The sequence below is a fragment of the Rhipicephalus microplus genome, unplaced genomic scaffold, assembly GCF_043290135.1.
Source record: "Rhipicephalus microplus isolate Deutch F79 unplaced genomic scaffold, USDA_Rmic scaffold_14, whole genome shotgun sequence".
Lineage (NCBI taxonomy): Eukaryota > Metazoa > Arthropoda > Arachnida > Ixodida > Ixodidae > Rhipicephalus > Rhipicephalus microplus.
The window spans coordinates 9,805,414-9,830,659 of record NW_027464587.1 but is presented as its reverse complement, the minus strand read 5'-3'; the positions used below and the strand labels follow the sequence as shown (position 1 = coordinate 9,830,659).

At 44.2% G+C, this 25,246-nt stretch overlaps 1 non-coding gene across 1 annotated transcript; it reads left to right on the top strand.

The window, feature by feature from the left end:
• The first annotated feature begins 6,610 nt into the window (after positions 1–6,610).
• TRNAT-UGU (transfer RNA threonine (anticodon UGU)) lies at positions 6,611–6,682 on the top strand. Its single transcript has one exon. It is a non-coding gene; the product is annotated as a tRNA-Thr (tRNA).
• Positions 6,683–25,246: the final 18,564 nt, after the last annotated feature.

The window sequence follows — 25,246 nt, the reverse complement described above, 5'->3', positions numbered from 1 at the left end:
CTTCCTTGGCATTATTGTCTGTTAGATCTCATTATTATTATGTAAAACACGAAAAACGAGCCCTTAAGTGTACACTTGTTTTCCTTATTCATTAACGAGGGTCTCGTACTGGCAGACTTGGTGCCTCTAGGTTGTATACGGTGGATCATTGGTCAGCTGCCAATTAGTAATAAGTTCACGTGCTACGTGACGCCAAACAGACTCATAAAAGAGTGTACCACACTCGCCGCCATGGCTACTAGTGGCGCTGACTTACACTCCCACGTTTAAATTGACATAGATACCCAATAAAGTGGCTGGGCGGATGGCTGTCGTGGTAGCTCAGTGGTAGAGCATCGAACGCGTCATTCGAAGGTCGCAGGTTTGGATCTTGCCCACGGCAAGTTATCTTCTTACCCACTCTTCTTTCTTATCATTTACATTATAATTGGCCTAATAACTTCCCGTATACCTTCCTTGGCATTATTGTCTGTTAGATATCATTATATTGTGTAAAACACGAAAAGCGAGCCCTTAAGTATACACTTGTTTTCCTTATTCATTAACGAGGGTCTTGTACCGGCAGACTTGGTGCCTCTAGGTTGTATACGGGGGACCATTGGTCAGCTTTCAATTAGTAATAGGTTCACGTGCTACGTGACAACAAACAGGCTCTCAAAAGAGTGTACCACACTCGCCGCCATGGCTACTAGTGGCGCTAACTGACACTCCTACGTTTAAATTGACATAGATATATAATAAACAGGCTGGGCGGATGGCTGTCGTTGTAGCTCAGTGGTAGAGCATTGAACGCGTTATTCGAAGGTCGCAGATTTGGATCCTGCCCACGGCAAGTTATCTTTTCACCCACTTTTCTTTCTTCTCAATTAAAATACAATTGGCCTAATAACTTCCCATACAGTTTCCTTGCCATTATTGTCTGTTAGATCTCATTATTATTGTGTAAAACACGAAAAACAAGCCCTTAAGTACACACTTGTTTTCCTCATTCATTTACGAGAGTCTCGTACTGGCAGACTTGGTGCCTCTAGGTTGTATACGGTGGACCATTGGTCAGCTTCCAGTTAGTAATAAGTTCCCGTGCTACGTGACGCTAAACAGCCTCATAAATGAGTGTACCACACTCGCCGCCATGGCTACTAGTGGCACTTACCGACACTCCCACGTTGAAATTGGCGTAAATACCCAATAAAGTGGCTGGGGGGATGGCTATCATGGTAGCTCGGTGGTAGAACATCGAACGCGTTATTCGAAGGTCGCAGGTTCGGATCCTGCCCACGGCAAATTATCTTTTCACCCACTTTTCTTTCTTCTCATTTACAATACAATTGGCCTAATAACTTCCCCTATACCTTCCTTGGCATTATTGTCTGTTAGATCTCAATAATATTGTGTAAAACACGAAAAACGAGCCCTTAAGTATACACTTGTTTTCCTTATTCATTTACGAGGGTGTCGTATTGGCAGACTTGGTGCCTCTATGTTGTATACGGTGGATCATTGGTAAGCTGCCAATTAGTAATAACTTCACGTTCTACGTGACGCCAAACAGGCTCATAACAGAGTGTACCACACTCGCCGCCATGGCTACTAGTGGCGCTGACTGACACTCCCATGTTTGAATTGACATAGATACGCAATAAAATGGCTGGGGTATGGCTGTCGTGATAGCTAAGTGGTAGAGCATCGAACGCGTTATTCGAACGTCGCAGGTTCGGACCCTGCCCACGGCAAGTTATCTTTTCACCCGCTTTTCTTTCTTCTCATTAACAATATAATTGGCATAATAACTTCCCCTATACCTTCCTTGGCATTATTGTCTGTTCGATGTCAATAATATTTTGTAAAACACGAAAAACAAGCCCTTAAGTATACACTTGTTTTCCTTATTCATTAACGAGGGTCTCGTACTGGCAGACTTGGTGCCGCTAGGTTGTATACGGTGGACCATTGGTCGGCTTCCAATTAGTAATAAGTTCACGTGCTACGTGTCACCAAACAGGCTCATAAAAGAGTGTACCACACTCGCCGCCATGGCTACTAGCGGCGCTGACTGACACTCCCACGTTTAAATTGACATAGATTCCCAATAAAGTGGCTGGGCGGATGGCTGTCGTGGTAGCTCGGTGGTAGAGACTCGAACGCGTTATTCGAAGGTCGCAGGTTCGAATCCTGCCCACGGCAAGTTATCTTTTTACCCACGTTTCTTTCTTCTCATTTACATTACAATTGGCCTAATAACTTCTCCTATACCATCTTTGGCATTATTGTCTGTTAGATGTCATTATTATTATGAAACACGAAAAACAAGCCCTTAAGTATACACTTGTTTTCCTTATTCATTAACGAGTGTCTTGTACTGGCAGACTTGGTGCTTCTAGGTTGTATACGGTGGACTATTGTTCAGCTGCCAATTAGTAATAAGTTCACGTGCTACGTGACGCCAAAAGGGCTCATAAAAGAGTGTGCCACACTCGCCGCCATGGCTACTAGTGGCGCTGACTGACACTCTCACGTTTAAAATGACATAGATACATAATAAACTGGCTGGGCAAAAGGCTGTCGTTGTAGCTCAGTGGTAGAGCATCGAACGCGTATATTCGAAGGTCGCAGATTCGGATCCTGCCCACGGCAAGTTATCTTTTCACCCACTTTTCTTTCTTCTCATTTACTTTACAATTGGCCTAATAACTTCCCCTATACCTTCCTTGGCATTATTGTCTGTTAGATCTCATTAATTTTGTGTAAAACACGAAAAACAAGCCCTTAAGTATACACTTGTTTTCCTTATTCATTAACGAGGGTCTCGTAATGGCAGACTTGGTGCCTCTAGGTTGTATACGGTGGACTATTGTTCAGCTGCCAATTAGTAATAAGTTCACGTGCTACGTGACGCCAAAAGGGCTCATAAAAGAGTGTGCCACACTCGCCGCCATGGCTACTAGTGGCGCTGACTGACACTCTCACGTTTAAAATGACATAGCTACATAATAAACTGGCTGGGCGGAAGGCTGTCGTTGTAGCTCAGTGGTAGAGCATCGAACGCGTTATTCGAAGGTCGCAGATTCGGATCCTGCCCACGGCAAGTTATCTTTTCACCCACTTTTCTTTCTTCTCATTTACTTTACAATTGGCCTAATGACTTCCCCTATACCTTCCTTGGCATTATTGTCTGTTAGATCTCATTATATTGTGTAAAACACGAAAAACAAGCCCTTAAGTATACACTTGTTTTCCTCATTCATTAATGAGAGTCTCGTACTGGCAGACTTGGTGCCTCTAGGTTGTATACGGTGGACCATTGGTCAGCTTCCAGTTAGTAATAAGTTCCCGTGCTACCTGACGCCAAACAGCCTAATAAATGAGTGTACCACACTCGCCGCCATGGCTACTAGTGGCACTGACTGACATTCCCAGGTTGAAATTGGCATAGATACCCAATAAAGTGGCTGGGGGGATGGCTATCATGGTAGCTCGGTGGTAGAACATCGAACGCGTTATTCGAAGGTCGCAGGTTTGGATCCTGCCTACGGCAAGTTATCTTTTCACCCACGTTTCTTTCTTCTCATTTAAAATACAATTGGCCTAATAACTTCCTATACACTTTCCATGGCAATATTGTCTGTTAGATCTCATTATTATTGTGTAAAACACAAAAAACAAGCCCTTAAGTATACACTTGTTTTCCTTATTCATTAACGAGAGTCTCGTAGTGGCAGACTTGGTGCCTCTAGGTTGTATACGGTGGATCATTGGTCAGCTGCTAATTAGTAATAGGTTCACGTGCTACGTGACGCCAAACAGACTCATAAAAGAGTGTACCACACTCGCCGCCATGGCTACTAGTGGCGCTGACTGACACTCCTACGTTTAAATTGACATAGATATATAATAAACTGGCTGGGCTGATGGCTGTCGTTGTAGCTCAGTGGTAGAGCATCGAACGCGTTATTCGAAGGTCGCAGATTTGGATCCTGCCCACGGCAAGTTATCCTTTCACCCACTTTTCTTTCTTCTCAATTAAAATACAATTGGCCTAATAACTTCCCATACAGTTTCCTTGCCATTATGTCTGTTAGATCTCATTAATATTGTGTAAAACACGAAAAACAAGCCCTTAAGTACACACTTGTTTTCCTAATTCATTTACGAGAGTCTCGTACTGGCAGACTTGGTGCCTCTAGGTTGTATACGGTGGACCATTGGTCAGCTTCCAGTTAGTAATATGTTCCCGTGCTACGTGACGCTAAACAGCCTCATAAATGAGTGTACCACACTCGCCGCCATGGCTACTAGTGGCACTTACCGACACTCCCACGTTGAAATTGGCATAAATACCCAATAAAGTGGCTGGGGGGATGGCTATCATGGTAGCTCAGTGGTAGAACATCGAACGCGTTATTCGAAGGTCGCAGGTTTGGATCCTGCCCATGGCAAGTGATCTTTTCACCCACGTTTCTTTCTTCTCATTTAAAATATAATTGGCCTAATAACTTCCCCTATACCATCTTTGGCATTATTGTCTGTTAGGTGTCATTAATATTGTGAAACACGAAAAACGAGCCCTTAAGTATACACTTGTTTTCCTTATTCATTAACGAGAGTCTCGTACTGGCAGACTTGGTGCCTCTAGGTTGTATACGGTGGACCATTGGTCAGCTGCCAATTAGTATTAAGTTCACGTGCTACGTGTCACCAAACAGGCTCATAAAAGAGTGTACCACACTCGCCGCCATGGCTACTAGTGGCGCTGACTGACACTCTCACGTTTAAAATGACATAGATACATAATAAACTGGCTGGGCAAAAGGCTGTCGTTGTAGCTCAGTGGTAGAGCATCGAACGCGTATATTCGAAGGTCGCAGATTCGGATCCTGCCCACGGCAAGTTATCTTTTCACCCACTTTTCTTTCTTCTCATTTACTTTACAATTGGCCTAATGACTTCCCCTATACCTTCCTTGGCATTATTGTCTGTTAGATCTCAATATATTGTGTAAAACACAAAAAACAAGCCCTTAAGTATACACTTGTTTTCCTTATTCATTAACGAGAGTCCCGTACTGGCAGACTTGGTGCCTCTAGGTTGTATACGGGGGACCATTGGTCAGCTTCCAATTAGTAATAAGTTCACGTGCTACGTGACACCAAACAGGCTCATAAAAAAGTGTACCACACTCGCCGCCATGGCTACTAGTGGCGCTAACTGACACTCCCACGTTTAAATCGACATATATACCCAATAAAATGGCTGGGGGATGGCTGTCGTGGTAGCTCAGTGGTAGAACATCGAACGCGTTATTTGAACGTCGCAGGTTCGGATCCTGCCAACGGCAAGTTATCTTTTCACCCACTTTCTTCTTCTCATTTATAATACAATTGGCCTAATAACTTCCCCTATACCTTCCTTGGCATTATTGTCTGTTAGATCTCATTATTATTATGTAAAACACGAAAAACGAGCCCTTAAGTATACACTTGTTTTCCTTATTCATGAACGAGGGTCTCGTACTGGCAGACTTGGTGCCTCTAGGTTGTATACGGTGGACCATTGGTCAGCTTCCAATTAGTAATAAGTTCACGTGCTACGTGACGCCAAACAGGCTCATAAAAGAGTGTACCACACTCGCCGCCACGGCTACTAGTGACGCTGACTGACACTCCACCGTTTAAATTGACATAGATACCCAATAAAGTGGCTGGGGGGATGGCTGTCGTGGTAGCTCAGCGGTTGAGCATCGAACGCGTTATTCGAAGGTTGCAGGTTCGGATCCTGCCCACGGAAAATTATCTTTTCACCCACTTTTCTTTCTTCTCATTAACAATATAATTGGCATAATAACTTCCCCTATACCTTCCTTGGCATTATTGTCTGTTCGATGTCAATTATATTTTGTAAAACACGAAAAACAAGCCCTTAAGTATACACTTGTTTTCCTTATTCATTAACGAGGGTCTCGTACTGGCAGACTTGGTGCCGCTAGGTTGTATACGGTGGACCATTGGTTGGCTTCCAATTAGTAATAAGTTCATGTGCGACGTGTCACCAAACAGGCTCATAAAAGAGTGTACCACACTCGCCGCCATGGCTACTAGCGGCGCTGACTGACACTCCCACGTTTAAATTGACATAGATACCCAATAAAGTGGCTGGGAGGATGGCTGTCGTGGTAGCTCGGTGGTAGAGAGACGAACGCGTTATTCGAAGGTCGCAGGTTCGAATCCTGCCCACGGCAAGTTATCTTTTCACCCACGTTTCTTTCTTCTCATTTACATTACAATTGGCCTCATAACTTCCCCTATACCATCTTTGGCATTATTGTCTGTTAGATGTCATTAATATTGTGAAACACGAAAAACAAGCCCTTAAGTATACACTTGTTTTCCTTATTCATTAACGAGGGTCTTGTACTGGCAGACTTGGTGCTTCTAGGTTGTATACGGGGAACCATTGGTCAGCTTCCAGTTAGTAATAAGTTCCCGTGCTACGTGACGCCAACCAGCCTCATAAAAGAGTGTACCACACTCGCCGCCATGGCTACTAGTGTCGCTGACTGGCACTCCACCGTTTAAATTGACATAGATATCCAATAAAGTGGCTGGGGATGGCTGTTGTGGTAGCTCAGTGGTAGAGCATCGAACGTGTTATTCGAAGGTCGCAGGTTCGGGTCCTGCCCACGGCAAGTTATCTTTTCACCCACTTTTCTTTCTTCTCATTTACACTACAATTGACCTAATAACTTCCCCTGTACCTTCCTTGGCTATATTGTCTGTTAGATCTCATTATATTGTGTAAAACACGAAAAACAAGCCCTTAAGTATACACTTGTTTTCCTCATTCATTAACGAGAGTCTCGTACTGGCAGACTTGGTGCCTCTAGGTTGTATACGGTGGACCATTGGTCAGCTTCCAGTTAGTAATAAGTTCCCGTGCTACCTGACGCCAAACAGCCTAATAAATGAGTGTACCACACTCGCCGCCATGGCTACTAGTGGCACTGACTGACATTCCCAGGTTGAAATTGGCATAGATACCCAATAAAGTGGCTGGGGGGATGGCTATCATGGTAGCTCGGTGGTAGAACATCGAACGCGTTATTCGAAGGTCGCAGGTTTGGATCCTGCCTACGGCAAGTTATCTTTTCACCCACGTTTCTTTCTTCTCATTTAAAATACAATTGGCCTAATAACTTCCTATACACTTTCCATGGCAATATTGTCTGTTAGATCTCATTATTGTTGTGTAAAACACAAAAAACAAGCCCTTAAGTATACACTTGTTTTCCTTGTTCATTAACGAGAGTCCCGTACTGGCAGACTTGGTGCCTCTAGGTTGTATACGGGGGACCATTGGTCAGCTTCCAATTAGTAATAAGTTCACGTGCTACGTGACACCAAACAGGCTCATAAAAGAGTGTACCACACTCGCCGCCATGGCTACTAGTGGCGCTAACTAACACTCCCACGTTTAAATCGAGATAGATACCCAATAAAATGGCTGGGGGATGGCTGTCGTGGTACCTCAGTGGTAGAACATCGAACGCGTTATTCGAACGTCGCAGGTTCGGATCCTGCCAACGGCAAGTTATCTTTTCATCCACTTTTCTTCTTCTCATTTATAATACAATTGGCCTAATAACTTCCCCTATACCTTCCTTGGCATTATTGTCTGTTAGATCTCATTATTATTATGTAAAACACGAAAAACGAGCCCTTAAGTATACACTTGTTTTCCTTATTCATGAACGAGGGTCTCGTACTGGCAGACTTGGTGCCTCTAGGTTGTATACGGTGGACCATTGGTCAGCTTCCAATTAGTAATAAGTTCACGTGCTACGTGACGCCAAACAGGCTCATAAAAGAGTGTACCACACTCGCCGCCACGGCTACTAGTGACGCTGACTGACACTCCACCGTTTAAATTGACATAGATACCCAATAAAGTGGCTGGGGGGATGGCTGTCGTGGTAGCTCAGCGGTTGAGCATCGAACGCGTTATTCGAAGGTTGCAGGTTCGGATCCTGCCCACGGCAAATTACCTTTTCACCCACTTTTCTTTCTTCTCATTTACATTACAATTGGCCTAATTACTTCCCCTATACCTTCCTTGGCATTATTGTCTGTTAGATCTCAATAATATTGTGTAAAACACGAAAAACGAGCCCTTAAGTATACACTTGTTTTCCTTATTCATTTACGAGAGTGTCGTATTGGCAGACTTGGTGCCTCTAGGTTGTATACGGTGGATCATTGGTAAGCTGCCAATTAGTAATAAGTTCACGTGCTACGTGACGCCAAACAGGCTCATAACAGAGTTTACCACACTCGCCGCCATGGCTACTAGTGGCGCTGACTGACAATCCCATGTTTGAATTGACATAGATACCCAATAAAATGGCTGGGGTATGGCTGTCGTGATAGCTCAGTGTTAGAGCATCGAACGCGTTATTCGAACGTCGCAGGTTCGGATCCTGCCCACGGCAAGTTATCTTTTCACCCACTTTTCTTTCTTCTCATTAACAATATAATTGGCATAATAACTTCCCCTATACCTTCCTTGGCATTATTGTCTGTTCGATGTCAATAATATTTTGTAAAACACGAAAAACAAGCCCTTAAGTATACACTTGTTTTCCTTATTCATTAACGAGGGTCTCGTACTGGCAGACTTGGTGCCGCTAGGTTGTATACGGTGGACCATTGGTCGGCTTCCAATGAGTAATAAGTTCACGTGCTACGTGATGTCAAACAGGCTCATAAAAGAGTGTACCACACTCGCCGCCATGGCTACTAGTGTCGCTGACTGACACTCCCACGTTTAAATTGACATAGATACCCAATAAAGTGGCTGGGCGGATGGCTGTCGTGGTAGCTCGGTGGTAGAGACTCGAACGCGTTATTCGAAGGTCGCAGGTTCGAATCCTGCCCACGGCAAGTTATCTTTTCACCCACGTTTCTTTCTTCTCATTTACATTACAATTGGCCTAATAACTGCTCCTATACCATCTTTGGCATTATTGTCTGTTAGATGTCATTAATATTGTGAAACACGAAAAACAAGCCCTTAAGTATACACTTGTTTTCCTTATTCATTAACGAGGGTCTCGTACTGGCAGACTTGCTGCTTCTAGGTTGTATACGGGGGACCATTGGTCAGCTTCCAGTTAGTAATAAGTTCTCGTGCTACGTGACGCCAAACAGCCTCATAAATGAGTGTACCACTCTCGCCGCCATGGCTACTAGTGGCGCTAACTGACACTCCCACGTTTAAATCGACATAGATACCCAATAAAGTGGCTGGGGGATGGCTGTCGTGGTAGCTCAGTGGTAGAACATCGAACGCGTTATTCGAACGTCGCAGGTTCGGATCATGCCAACGGAAAGTTATCTTTTCACCCACTTTTCTTCTTCTCATTTATAATACAATTGGCCTAATAACTTCCCCTATACCTTCCTTGGCATTATTGTCTGTTAGATCTCATTATATTGTGTAAAACACGAAAAACAAGCCCTTAAGCATACACTTGTTTTCCTTATTCATTAACGAGGGTCTCGGATTGGCAGACTTGGTGCCTCTAGTTTGTATACGTGAACCTATTACTAATTGGCAGCTGCCAATTAGTAATAGGTTCACGTGCTACGTGACGCCAAACAGGCTCATAAAAGAGTGTACCACACTCGCCGCCATGGCTACTAGTGTCGCTGACTGGCACTCCACCGTTTAAATTGACATAGATATACAATAAAGTGGCTGGGGGATGGCTGTTGTGGTAGCTCAGTGGTAGAGCATCGAACGCGTTATTCGAAGGTCGCAGGTCCGGATCCTGCCCACGGCAAGTTATCTTTTCACCCACTTTTCTTTCTTCTCACTTACACTACAATTGACCTAATAACTTCCCCTATACCTTCCTTGGATATATTGTCTGTTAGATCTCATTAATATTGTGTAAAACACGAAAAACAAGCCCTTAAGTATACACTTGTTTTCCTCATTCATTAACGAGAGTCTCGTACTGGCAGACTTGGTGCCTTTAGGTTGTATACGGTGGACCATTGGTCAGCTTCCAGTTAGTAATAAGTTCACGTGCTACGTGACGCCAAACAGGCTCATAAAAGAGTGTACCACACTCGCCGCCATGGCTACTAGTGTCGCTGACTGGCACTCCACCGTTTAAATTGACATAGATATCGAATAAAGTGGCTGGGGGATGGCTGTTGTGGTAGCTCAGTGGTAGAGCATCGAACGCGTTATTCGAAGGTCGCAGGTTCGGATCCTGCCCACGGCAAGTTATCTTTTCACCCACTTTTCTTTCTTCTCATTTACACTACAATTGACCTAATAACTTCCCCTATACCTTCCTTGGCTATATTGTCTGTTAGATCAATTATTATTGTGTAAAACACGAAAAACAAGCCCTTAAGTTTACACTTGTTTTCCTCATTCATTAACGAGAGTCTCGTACTGGCAGACTTGGTGCCTTTAGGTTGTATACGGTGGACCATTGGTCAGCTTCCAGTTAGTAATAAGTTCCCGTGCTACCTGACGCCAAACAGCCTCATAAATGAGTGTACCACATTCGCCGCCATGGCTACTAGTGGCACTGACTGACACTCCCAGGTTGAAATTGGCATAGATACACAATAAAGTGGCTGGGGGGATGGCTATTATGGTAGCTCGGTGGTAGAACATCGAACGCGTTATTCGAAGGTCGCAGGTTTGGATCCTGCCTACGGCAAGTTATCTTTTCACCCACATTTCTTTCTTCTCATTTAAAATACAATTGGCCTAATAACTTCCTATACACTTTCCATGGCAATATTGTCTGTTAGATCTCATTATTACTGTGTAAAACACAACAAACAAGCCCTTAAGTATACACTTGTTTTCCTTATTCAGGAACGAGGGTCTCGTACTGGAAGACTTGGTGCCTCTAGGTTGTATACGGTGGACCATTGGTCAGCTTCCAATTAGTAATAAGTTCACGTGCTACGTGACGCCAAACAGGCTCATAAAAGAGTGTACCACACTCGCCGCCACGGCTACTAGTGACGCTGACTAACACTCCACCGTTTAAATTGACATAGATACCCAATAAAGTGGCTGGGGGGATAGCTGTCGTGGTAGCTCAGCGGTAGAGCATCGAACGCGTTATTCGAAGGTTGCAGGTTCGGATCCTGCCCACGGCAAATTATCTTTTCACCCACTTTTCTTTCTTCTCATTTACATTACAATTGGCCTAATAACTTCCCCTATACCTTCCTTGGCATTATTGTCTGTTAGATCTCATTATATTGTGTAAAACACGAAAAACAAGCCCTTAAGCATACACTTGTTTTCCTTATTCATTAACGAGGGTCTCGGATTGGCAGACTTGGTGCCTCTAGTTTGTATACGGTGGACCATTGGTCAGCTTCCAATTAGTAATAAGTTCACGTGCTACGTGACGCCAAACAGGCTCATAAAAGAGTGTACCACACTCGCCGCCACGGCTACTAGTGACGCGTACTGACACTCCACCGTTTAAATTGACATAGATACCCAATAAACTGGCTGGGGGGATAGCTGTCGTGGTAGCTCAGCGGTAGAGCATCGAGCGCGTTATTCGAAGGTTGCAGGTTCGGATCCTGCCCACGGCAAATTATCTTTTCTCCCACTTTTCTTTCTTCTCATTTACATTACAATTGGCCTAATAACTTCCCCTATACCTTCCTTGGCATTATTGTATGTTAGATCACAATAATATTGTGTAAAACACGAAAAACGAGCCCTTAAGTATACACTTGTTTTCCTTATTCATTAACGAGGGTGTCGTATTGGCAGACTTGGTGCCTCTAGGTTGTATACGGTGGATCATTGGTAAGCTGCCAATTAGTAATAAGTTCACGTGCTACGTGACGCCAAACAGGCTCATAACAGAGTGTACCACACTCGCCGCCATGGCTACTAGTGGCGCTGACTGACACTCCCATGTTTAAATTGACATAGATACCCAATAAAATGGCTGGGGTATGGCTGCCGTGATAGCTCAGTGGTAGAGCATCGAACGCGTTATTCGAAGGTCGCAGGTTCAGATCCTGCCCACGGCAAGTTATCTTTTCACCCACTTTTCTTTCCTCTCATTAACATTATAATTGGCATAATAACTTCCCCTATACCTTCCTTGGCATTATTGTCTGTTCGATGTCAATAATATTTTGTAAAACACGAAAAACAAGCCCTTAAGTATACACTTGTTTTCCTTATTCATTAACGAGAGTCTCGTACTGGCAGACTTGGTGCCTTTAGGTTGTATACGGTGGACCATTGGTCAGCTTCCAGTTAGTAATAAGTTCCCGTGCTACCTGACGCCAAACAGCCTCATAAATGAGTGTACCACACTCGCCGCCATGGCTACTAGTGGCACTGACTGACACTCCCAGGTTGAAATTGGCATAGATACCCAATAAAGTGGCTGGGGGGATGGCTATCATGGTAGCTAGGTGGTAGAACATCGAACGCGTTATTCGAAGGTCGCAGGTTTGGATCCTGCCTACGGCAAGTTATCTTTTCACCCACGTTTCTTTCTTCTCATTTAAAATACAATTGGCCTAATAACTTCCTATACACTTTCCATGGCAATATTGTCTGTTAGATCTCATTATTACTGTGTAAAACACAAAAAAACAAGCCCTTAAGTATACACTTGTTTTCCTTATTCATTAACGAGAGTCCCGTACTGGCAGACTTGGTGCCTCTAGGTTGTATACGGGGGACCATTGGTCAGCTTCCAATTAGTAATAAGTTCACGTGCTACGTGACACCAAACAGGCTCATAAAAGAGTGTACGACACTCGCCGCCATGGCTACTAGTGGCGCTAACTGACACTCCCACGTTTAAATCGACATAGATACCCAATAAAGTGGCTGGGGGATGGCTGTCGTGGTAGCTCAGTGGTAGAACATCGAACGCGTTATTCGAACGTCGCAGGTTCGGATCCTGCCAACGGCAAGTTATCTTTTCACCCACTTTTCTTCTTCTCATTTATAATACAATTGGCCTAATAACTTCACCAATACCTTCCTTGGCATTATTGTCTGTTAGATCTCATTATTATTATGTAAAACACGAAAAACGAGCCCTTAAGTATACACTTGTTTTCCTTATTCAGGAACGAGGGTCTCGTACTGGCAGACTTGGTGCCTCTAGGTTGTATACGGTGGACCATTGGTCAGCTTCCAATTAGTAATAGGTTCACGTGCTACGTGACGCCAAACAGGCTCATAAAAGAGTGTACCACATTCGCCGCCATGGCTACTAGTGTCGCTGACTGGCACTCCACCGTTTAAATTGGCATAGATACCCTATAAAGTGGCTGGGGGGATGGCTATCATGGTAGCTCGGTGGTAGAACATCGAACGCGTTATTCGAAGGTCGCAGGTTTGGATCCTGCCCACGGCAAATTATCTTTTCACCCACATTTCTTTCTTCTCATTTACATTACAATTGGCCTAATAACTTCCCCTATACCTTCCTTGGCATTATTGTCTGTTCGATGTCAATAATATTTTGTAAAACACGAAAAACAAGCCCTTAAGTATACACTTGTTTTCCTTATTCATTAACGAGGGTCTCGTACTGGCAGACTTGGTGCCGCTAGGTTGTATACGGTGGACCATTGGTCGGCTTCCAATTTGTAATAAGTTCACGTGCTACGTGTCTCCAAACAGGCTCATAAAAGAGTGTACCACACTCGCCGCCATGGCTACTAGCGGCGCTGACTGACACTCCCACGTTTAAATTGACATAGATACCCAATAAAGTGGCTGGGCGGATGGCTGTCGTGGTAGCTCGGTGGTAGAGACTCGAACGCGTTATTCGAAGGTCGCAGGTTCGAATCCTGCCCACGGCAAGTTATCTTTTCACCCACGTTTCTTTCTTCTCATTTACATTACAATTGGCCTAATAACTTCTCCTATACCATCTTTGGCATTATTGTCTGTTAGATGTCATTAATATTGTGAAACACGAAAAACAAGCCCTTAAGTATACACTTGTTTTCCTTATTCATTAACGAGGGTCTTGTACTGGCAGACTTGGTGCTTCTAGGTTGTATACAGGGGACCATTGGTCAGCTTCCAGTTAGTAATAAGTTCTCGTGCTACGTGACGCCAAACAGCCTCATAAATGAGTGTACCACACTCGCCGCCATGGCTACTAGTGGCACTGACTGACACTCCCAGGTTGAAATTGGCATAAATACCCAATAAAGTGGCTGGGCGGATGGCTGTCGTGGTAGCTCGGTGGTAGAGCATCGAACGCGTTATTCGAAGGTCGCAGATTCGGATCCTGCCCACGGAGAGTTATCTTTTCACCCACGTTTCTTTCTTCTCATTTAAAATACAATTGGCCTAATAACTTCCCCTATACCTTCCTTGGCATTATTGTCTGTTAGATCTCATTATTTTGTGTAAAACACGAAAAACAAGCCCTTAAGTATACACTTGTTTTCCTTATTCATTAACGAGGGTCTCGTAATGGCAGACTTGGTGCCTCTTGGTTGTGTACGGTGGACTATTGTTCACCTGCCAATTAGTAATAAGTTCACGTGCTACGTGACGCCAAAAGGGCTCATAAAAGAGTGTGCCACACTCGCTGCCATGGCTACTAGTGGCGCTGACTGACACTCTCACGTTTGAAATGACATAGATACATAATAAACTGGCTGGGCGGAAGGCTGTCGTTGTAGCTCAGTGGTAGAGCATCGAACGCGTTATTCGAAGGTCGCAGATTCGGATCCTGCCCACGGCAAGTTAACTTTTCACCCACTTTTCTTTTTTCTCATTTACTTTACAATTGGCCTACTTCTTCCCCTATACCTTCCTTGGCATTATTGCCTGTTATATCTCATTAATATTGTGTAAAACACGAAAAACGAGCCCCTAAGTATACACTTGTTTTTCTTATTCATTAACGAGGGTCTCGTACTGGCAGACTTGGTGCCTCTAGGTTGTATACGGTGGACCATTGGTCAGCTTCCAATTAGTAATAGGTTCACGTGCTACGTGACGCCAAACAGGCTCATAAAAGAGTGTAACACACTCGCCGCCATGGCTACTAGTGTCGCTGACTGGCACTCCACCGTTTAAATTGACATAGATATCCAATAAAGTGGCTGGGGGATGGCTGTTGTGGTAGCTCAGTGGTAGAGCATCGAACGCGTTATTCGAAGGTCGCAGTTTCGGATCCTGCCCACGGCAAGTTATCTTTTCACCCACTTTTCTTTCTTCTCATTTACACTACAATTGACCTAATAACTTCCCCTATACCTTCCTTGGCTATATTGTCTGTTAGATCTCATTATTATTGTGTAAAACACGAAAAACAAGCCCTTAAGTATACACTTGTTTTCCTCAGTCATTAACGAGAGTCTCGTACTGGCAGACTTGGTGCCTTTTGGTTGTATACGGTGGACCATTGGTCAGCTTCCAATTAGTAATAAGTTCACGTGCTACGTGACGCCAAACAGGCTCATAAAAGAGTGTACCACACTCGCCGCCACGGCTACTAGTGACGCTGACTGACACTCCACCGTTTAAATTGACATAGATACCCAATAAAGTGGCTGGGGGGATAGCTGTCGTGGTAGCTCAGCGGTAGAGCATCGAACGCGTTATTCGAAGGTTGCAGGTTCGGATCCTGCCCACGGCAAATTATCTTTTCTCCCACTTTTCTTTCTTCTCATTTACATTACAATTGGCCTAATAACTTCCCCTATACCTTCCTTGGCATTATTGTATGTTAGATCACAATAATATTGTGTAAAACACGAAAAACGAGCCCTTAAGTATACACTTGTTTTCCTTATTCATTAACGAGGGTGTCGTATTGGCAGACTTGGTGCCTCTAGGTTGTATACGGTGGATCATTGGTAAGCTGCCAATTAGTAATAAGTTCACGTGCTACGTGACGCCAAACAGGCTCATAACAGAGTGTACCACACTCGCCGCCATGGCTACTAGTGGCGCTGACTGACACTCCCATGTTTAAATTGACATAGATACCCAATAAAATGGCTGGGGTATGGCTGCCGTGATAGCTCAGTGGTAGAGCATCGAACGCGTTATTCGAAGGTCGCAGGTTCAGATCCTGCCCACGGCAAGTTATCTTTTCACCCACTTTTCTTTCCTCTCATTAACATTATAATTGGCATAATAACTTCCCCTATACCTTCCTTGGCATTATTGTCTGTTCGATGTCAATAATATTTTGTAAAACACGAAAAACAAGCCCTTAAGTATACACTTGTTTTCCTTATTCATTAACGAGAGTCTCGTACTGGCAGACTTGGTGCATTTAGGTTGTATACGGTGGACCATTGGTCAGCTTCCAGTTAGTAATAAGTTCCCGTGCTACCTGACGCCAAACAGCCTCATAAATGAGTGTACCACACTCGCCGCCATGGCTACTAGTGGCACTGACTGACACTCCCAGGTTGAAATTGGCATAGATACCCAATAAAGTGGCTGGGGGGATGGCTATCATGGTAGCTAGGTGGTAGAACATCGAACGCGTTATTCGAAGGTCGCAGGTTTGGATCCTGCCTACGGCAAGTTATCTTTTCACCCACGTTTCTTTCTTCTCATTTAAAATACAATTGGTCTAATAACTTCCTATACACTTTCCATGGCAATATTGTCTGTTAGATCTCATTATTACTGTGTAAAACACAAAAAACAAGCCCTTAAGTATACACTTGTTTTCCTTATTCATTAACGAGAGTCCCGTACTGGCAGACTTGGTGCCTCTAGGTTGTATACGGGGGACCATTGGTCAGCTTCCAATTAGTAATAAGTTCACGTGCTACGTGACACCAAACAGGCTCATAAAAGAGTGTACCACACTCGCCGCCATGGCTACTAGTGGCGCTAACTGACACTCCCACGTTTAAATCGACATAGATACCCAATAAAGTGGCTGGGGGATGGCTGTCGTGGTAGCTCAGTGGTAGAACATCGAACGCGTTATTCGAACGTCGCAGGTTCGGATCCTGCCAACGGCAAGTTATCTTTTCACCCACTTTTCTTCTTCTCATTTATAATACAATTGGCCTAATAACTTCACCAATACCTTCCTTGGCATTATTGTCTGTTAGATCTCATTATTATTATGTAAAACACGAAAAACGAGCCCTTAAGTATACACTTGTTTTCCTTATTCAGGAACGAGGGTCTCGTACTGGCAGACTTGGTGCCTCTAGGTTGTATACGGTGGACCATTGGTCAGCTTCCAATTAGTAATAGGTTCACGTGTTACGTGACGCCAAACAGGCTCATAAAAGAGTGTACCACACTCGCCGCCATGGCTACTAGTGTCGCTGACTGGCACTCCACCGTTTAAATTGGCATAGATACCCTATAAAGTGGCTGGGGGGATGGCTATCATGGTAGCTCGGTGGTAGAACATCGAACGCGTTATTCGAAGGTCGCAGGTTTGGATCCTGCCCACGGCAAATTATCTTTTCACCCACTTTTCTTTCTTCTCATTTACATTACAATTGGCCTAATAACTTCCCCTATACCTTCCTTGGCATTATTGTCTGTTCGATGTCAATAATATTTTGTAAAACACGAAAAACAAGCCCTTAAGTATACACTTGTTTTCCTTATTCATTAACGAGGGTCTCGTACTGGCAGACTTGGTGCCGCTAGGTTGTATACGGTGGACCATTGGTCGGCTTCCAATTAGTAATAAGTTCACGTGCTACGTGTCTCCAAACAGGCTCATAAAAGAGTGTACCACACTCGCCGCCATGGCTACTAGCGGCGCTGACTGACACTCCCACGTTTAAATTGACATAGATACCCAATAAAGTGGCTGGGCGGATGGCTGTCGTGGTAGCTCGGTGGTAGAGACTCGAACGCGTTATTCGAAGGTCGCAGGTTCGAATCCTGCCCACGGCAAGTTATCTTTTCACCCACGTTTCTTTCTTCTCATTTACATTACAATTGGCCTAATAACTTCTCCTATACCATCTTTGGCATTATTGTCTGTTAGATGTCATTAATATTGTGAAACACGAAAAACAAGCCCTTAAGTATACACTTGTTTTCCTTATTCATTAACGAGGGTCTTGTACTGGCAGACTTGGTGCTTCTAGGTTGTATACAAGGGACCATTGGTCAGCTTCCAGTTAGTAATAAGTTCTCGTGCTACGTGACGCCAAACAGCCTCATAAATGAGTGTACCACACTCGCCGCCATGGCTACTAGTGGCACTGACTGACACTCCCAGGTTGAAATTGGCATAAATACCCAATAAAGTGGCTGGGCGGATGGCTGTCGTGGTAGCTCGGTGGTAGAGCATCGAACGCGTTATTCGAAGGTCGCAGATTCGGATCCTGCCCACGGAGAGTTATCTTTTCACCCACGTTTCTTTCTTCTCATTTAAAATACAATTGGCCTAATAACTTCCCCTATACCTTCCTTGGCATTATTGTCTGTTAGATCTCATTATTTTGTGTAAAACACGAAAAACAAGCCCTTAAGTATACACTTGTTTTCCTTATTCATTAACGAGGGTCTCGTAATGGCAGACTTGGTGCCTCTTGGTTGTGTACGGTGGACTATTGTTCACCTGCCAATTAGTAATAAGTTCACGTGCTACGTGACGCCAAAAGGGCTCATAAAAGAGTGTGCCACACTCGCTGCCATGGCTACTAGTGGCGCTGACTGACACTCTCACGTTTGAAATGACATAGATACATAATAAACTGGCTGGGCGGAAGGCTGTCGTTGTAGCTCAGTGGTAGAGCATCGAACGCGTTATTCGAAGGTCGCAGATTCGGATCCTGCCCACGGCAAGTTATCTTTTCACCCACTTTTCTTTTTTCTCATTTACTTTACAATTGGCCTACTTCTTCCCCTATACCTTCCTTGGCATTATTGCCTGTTAGATCTCATTAATATTGTGTAAAACACGAAAAACGAGCCCCTAAGTATACACTTGTTTTTCTTATTCATTAACGAGGGTCTCGTACTGGCAGACTTGGTGCCTCTAGGTTGTATACGGTGGACCATTGGTCAGCTTCCAATTAGTAATAGGTTCACGTGCTACGTGACGCCAAACAGGCTCATAAAAGAGTGTAACACACTCGCCGCCATGGCTACTAGTGTCGCTGACTGGCACTCCACCGTTTAAATTGACATAGATATCCAATAAAGTGGCTGGGGGATGGCTGTTGTGGTAGCTCAGTGGTAGAGCATCGAACGCGTTATTCGAAGGTCGCAGTTTCGGATCCTGCCCACGGCAAGTTATCTTTTCACCCACTTTTCTTTCTTCTCATTTACACTACAATTGACCTAATAACTTCCCCTATACCTTCCTTGGCTATATTGTCGGTTAGATCTCATTATTATTGTGTAAAACACGAAAAACAAGCCCTTAAGTATACACTTGTTTTCCTCAGTCATTAACGAGAGTCTCGTACTGGCAGACTTGGTGCCTTTAGGTGTTATACGGTGGACCATTGGTCAGCTTCCAGTTAGTAATAAGTTCCCGTGCTTTCTGACGCCAAACAGCCTCATAAATGAGTGTACCACACTCGCCGCCATGGCTACTAGTGGCACTGACTGACACTCCCAGGTTGAAATTGGCATAGATACCCAATAAAGTGGCTGGGGGGGATGGCTATCATGGTAGCTCGGTGGTAGAACATCGAACGCGTTATTCGAAGGTCGCAGGTTTGGATCCTGCCTACGGCAAGTTATCTTTTCACCCACGTTTCTTTCTTCTCATTTAAAATACAATTGGCCTAATAACTTCCTATACACTTTCCATGGCAATATTGTCTGTTAGATCTCATTATTACTGTGTAAAACACAAAAAACAAGCCCTTAAGTATACACTTGTTTTCCTTATTCATTAACGAGAGTCCCTTACTGGCAGACTTGGTGCTTCTAGGTTGTATACGGGGGACCATTGGTCAGCTTCCAATTAGTAATAAGTTCACGTGCTACGTGACACCAAACAGGCTCATAAAAGAGTGTACCACACTCGCCGCCATGGCTACTAGTGGCGCTAACTGACACTCCCACGTTTAAATCGACATAGATACCCAATAAAGTGGCTGGGGGATGGCTGTCGTGGTAGCTCAGTGGTAGAACATCGAACGCGTTATTCGAACGTCGCAGGTTCGGATCCTGCCAACGGAAAGTTATCTTTTCACCCACTTTTCTTCTTCTCAATTATAATACAATTGGCGTAATAACTTCCCCTATACCTTCCTTGGCATTATTGTCTGTTAGATCTCATTATATTTTGTAAAACACGAAAAACAAGCCCTTAAGCATACACTTGTTTTCCTTATTCATTAACGAGGGTCTCGGATTGGCAGACTTGGTGCCTCTAGTTTGTATACGTGAACCTATTACTAATTGGCAGCTGCCAATTAGTAATAGGTTCACGTGCTACGTGACGCCAAACAGGCTCATAAAAGAGTGTACCACACTCGCCGCCATGGCTACTAGTGTCGCTGACTGGCACTCCACCGTTTAAATTGACATAGATATCCAATAAAGTGGCTGGGGGATGGCTGTTGTGGTAGCTCAGTGGTAGAGCATCGAACGCGTTATTCGAAGGTCGCAGGTCCGGATCCTGCCCACGGCAAGTTATCCTTTCACCCACTTTTCTTTCTTCTCATTTACACTACAATTGACCTAATAACTTCCCCTATACCTTCCTTGGCTATATTGTCTGTTAGATCTCATTATTATTGTGTAAAACACAAAAAACAAGCCCTTAAGTATACACTTGTTTTCCTCATTCATTAACGAGAGTCTCGTACTGGCAGACTTGGTGCCTTTAGGTTGTATACGGTGGACCATTGGTCAGCTTCCAGATAGTAATAAGTTCACGTGCTACGTGACGCCAAACAGGCTCATAAAAGAGTGTACCACACTCGCCGCCATGGCTACTAGTGTCGCTGACTGGCACTCCACCGTTTAAATTGACATAGATATCCAATAAAGTGGCTGGGGGATGGCTGTTGTGGTAGCTCAGTGGTAGAGCATCGAACGCGTTATTCGAAGGTCGCAGGTTCGGATCCTGCCCACGGCAAAGTATCTTTTCACCCACTTTTCTTTCTCCTCATTTACACTACAATTGACCTAATAACTTCCCCTATACCTTCCTTGGCTATATTGTCTGTTAGATCTCATTATTATTGTGTAAAACACGAAAAACAAGCCCTTAAGTATACACTTGTTTTCCTCATTCATTAACGAGAGTCTCGTACTGGCAGACTTGGTGCCTTTAGGTTGTATACGGTGGACCATTGGTCAGCTTCCAGTTAGTAATAAGTTCCCGTGCTACCTGACGCCAAACAGCCTCATAAATGAGTGTACCACACTCGCCGCCATGGCTACTAGTGGCACTGACTGACACTCCCAGGTTGAAATTGGCATAGATACCCAATAAGTGGCTGGGGGGATGGCTATCATGGTAGCTCGGTGGTAGAACATCGAACGCGTTATTCGAAGGTCGCAGGTTTGGATCCTGCCTACGGCAAGTTATCTTTTCACCCACGTTTCTTTCTTCTCATTTAAAATACAATTGGCCTAATAACTTCCTATACACTTTCCATGGCAATATTGTCTGTTAGATCTCATTATTTCTGTGTAAAACACAAAAAACAAGCCCTTAAGTATACACTTGTTTTCCTTATTCATTAACGAGAGTCCTGTACTGGCAGACTTGCTGCCTCTAGGTTGTATACGGGGGACCATTGGTCAGCTTCCAATTAGTAATAAGTTCACGTGCTACGTGACACCAAACAGGCTCATAAAAGAGTGTACCACACTCGCCGCCATGGCTACTAGTGGCGCTAACTGACACTCCCACGTTTAAATCGACATAGATACCCAATAAAGTGGCTGGGGGATGGCTGTCGTGGTAGCTCAGTAATAGAACATCCAACGCCTTATTCGAACGTCGCAGGTTCGGATCCTGCCAACGGCAAGTTATCTTTTCACCCACTTTTCTTCTTCTCATTTATAATACAATTGGCCTAATAACTTCCCCTATACCTTCCTTGGCAATATTGTCTGTTAGATCTCATTATTATTATGTAAAACACGAAAAACGAGCCCTTAAGTATACACTTGTTTTCCTTTTTCAGGAACGAGGGTCTCGTACTGGCAGACTTGGTGCCTCTAGGTTGTATACGGTGGACCATTGGTCAGCTTCCAATTAGTAATAAGTTCACGTGCTACGTGACGCCAAACAGGCTCATAAAAGAGTGTACCACACTCGCCGCCACGGCTACTAGTGACGCTGACTGACACTCCACCGTTTAAATTGACATAGATACCCAATAAAGTTGCTGGGGGGATGGCTGTCGTGGTAGCTCAGCGGTAGAGCATCGAACGCGTTATTCGAAGGTTGCAGGTTCGGATCCTGCCCACGGCAAATTATCTTTTCACCCACTTTTCTTTCTTCTCACTTACATTACAATTGGCCTAATAACTTCCCCTATACCTTCCTTGGCACTATTGTCTGTTAGATCACAATAATATTGTGTAAAACACGAAAAACGAGCCCTTAAGTATACACTTGTTTTCCTTATTCATTAACGAGGGTGTCGTATTGGCAGACTTGGTGCCTCTAGGTTGTATACGGTGGATCATTGGTAAGCTGCCAATTAGTAATAAGTTCACGTGCTACGGGACGCCAAACAAGCTCATAAAAGAGTGTACCACACTCGCCGCCACGGCTACTAGTGACGCTGACTGACACTCCACCGTTTAAATTGACATAGATACCCAATAAAGTGGCTGGGGGGATGGCTGTCGTGGTAGCTCAGCGGTAGAGCATCGAACGCGTTATTGGAAGGTTGCAGGTTCGGATCCTGCCCACGGCAAATTATCTTTTCACCCACTTTTCTTTCTTCTCATTTACATTACAATTGGCCTAATAACTTCCCCTATACCTTCCTTGGCATTATTGTCTGTTAGATCACAATAATATTGTGTAAAACACGAAAAACGAGCCCTTAACTATACACTTGTTTTCCTTATTCATTAACGAGGGTGTCGTATTGGCAGACTTGGTGCCTCTAGGTTGTATACGGTGGATCATTGGTAAGCTGCCAATTAGTAATAAGTTCACGTGCTACGGGACGCCAAACAGGCTCATAACAGAGTGTACCACACTCGCCACCGTGGCTACTAGTGGCGCTGACTGACACTCCTATGTTTAAATTGACATAGATACCCAATAAAATGGCTGGGGTATGGCTGTCGTGATAGCTCAGTGGTAGAGCATCGAACGCGTTATTCGAAGGTCGCAGGTTCGGATCCTGCCCACGGCAAGTTATCTTTTCACCCACTTTTCTTCTTCTCATTTATAATACAATTGGCCTAATAACTTCCCCTATACCTTCCTTGGCATTATTTTCTGTTAGATCACAATAATATTGTGTAAAACACGAAAAACGAGCCCTTAAGTATACACTTGTTTTCCTTATTCATTAACGAGGGTGTCGTATTGGCAGACTTGGTGCCTCTAGGTTGTATACGGTGGATCATTGTTCAGCTGCCAATTAGTAATAAGTTCACGTGCTACGTGACGCGAAAAGGGCTCATAAAAGAGTGTGCCACACTCGCCGCCATGGCTACTAGTGGCGCTGACTGACACTCTCACGTTTAAAATGACTTAGATACATAATAAACTGGCTGGGCGGAAGGCTGTCGTTGTAGCTCAGTGGTAGAGCATCAAACGCGTTATTCGAAGGTCGCAGATTCGGATGCTGCCCACGGCAAGTTATCTTTTCACCCACTTTTCTTTCTTCTCATTTACAATACAATTGGCCTACTTTTTCCCCTATACCTTCCTTGGCATTATTGCCTGTTAGATCTCATTATATTGTGTAAAACACGAAAAACGAGCCCTTAAGTATACACTTGTTTTCCTTATTCATAACCGAGGGTCTCGTACTGGCAGACTTGGTGCCTCTAGGTTGTATACGGTGGACCATTGGTCCGCTTCCAGTTAGTAATAAGTTCACGTGCTACGTGACGCCAAACAGGCTCATAAAAGAGTGTACCACACTCGCCGCCATGGCTACTAGTGTCGCTGACTGGCACGCCACCGTTTAAATTGACATAGATATCCAATAAAGTGGCTGGGGGATGGCTGTTGTGGTAGCTCAGTGGTAGAGCATCGAACGCGTTATTCGAAGGTCGCAGGTTCGGATCCTGCCCACGGCAAGTTATCTTTTCACCCACTTTTCTTTCTTCTCATTTACACTACAATTGGCCTAATAACTTCCTATACACTTTCCTTGGCATTATTGTCTGTTAGATCTCATTAATATTGTGTAAAACACAAACAACAAGCCCTTAAGTATACACTTGTTTTCCTTATTCATTAACGAGAGTCCCGTACTGGCAAACTTGGTGCCTCTAGGTTGTATACGGGGGACCATTGGTCAGCTTCCAATTAGTAATAAGTTCACGTGCTACGTGACACCAAACAGGCTCATAAAATAGTGTACCACACTCGCCGCCATGGCTACTAGTGGCACTGACTGACACTCCCACGTTTAAATTGACATAGATACCCAATAAAGTGGCTGGGAGATGGCTGTCGACGTAGCTCAGTGGTAGAACATCGAACGCGTTATTCGAACGTCGCAGGTTCGGATCCTGCCAACGGCAAGTTATCTTTTCACCCACTTTTCTTCTTCTCATTTATAATACAATTGGCCTAATAACTTGCCCTATACCTTCGTTGACATTATTGTCTGTTAGATCTCATTATTATTATGTAAAACACGAAAAACGAGCCCTTAAGTATACACTTGTTTTCCTTATTCATTAACGAGAGTCCCGTACTGGCAAACTTGGTGCCTCTAGGTTGTATACGGGGGACCATTGGTCAGCTTCCAATTAGTAATAAGTTCACGTGCTACGTGACACCAAACAGGCTCATAACAGAGTGTACCACACTCGCCGCAATGGCTACTAGTGGCGCTGACTGACACTCCCATGTTTAAATTGACATAGATACCCAATCAAATGGCTGGGGTATGGCTGTCGTGATAGCTCAGTGGTAGAGCATCGAACGCGTTATTCGAAGGTCGCAGGTTCGGATCCTGCCAACGGCAAGTTATCTATTCAACCACTTTTCTTTCTTCTCATTAACAATACAATTGGCATAATAACTTCCCCTATACCTTCCTTGGCATTATTGTCTGTTCGATGTCAATAA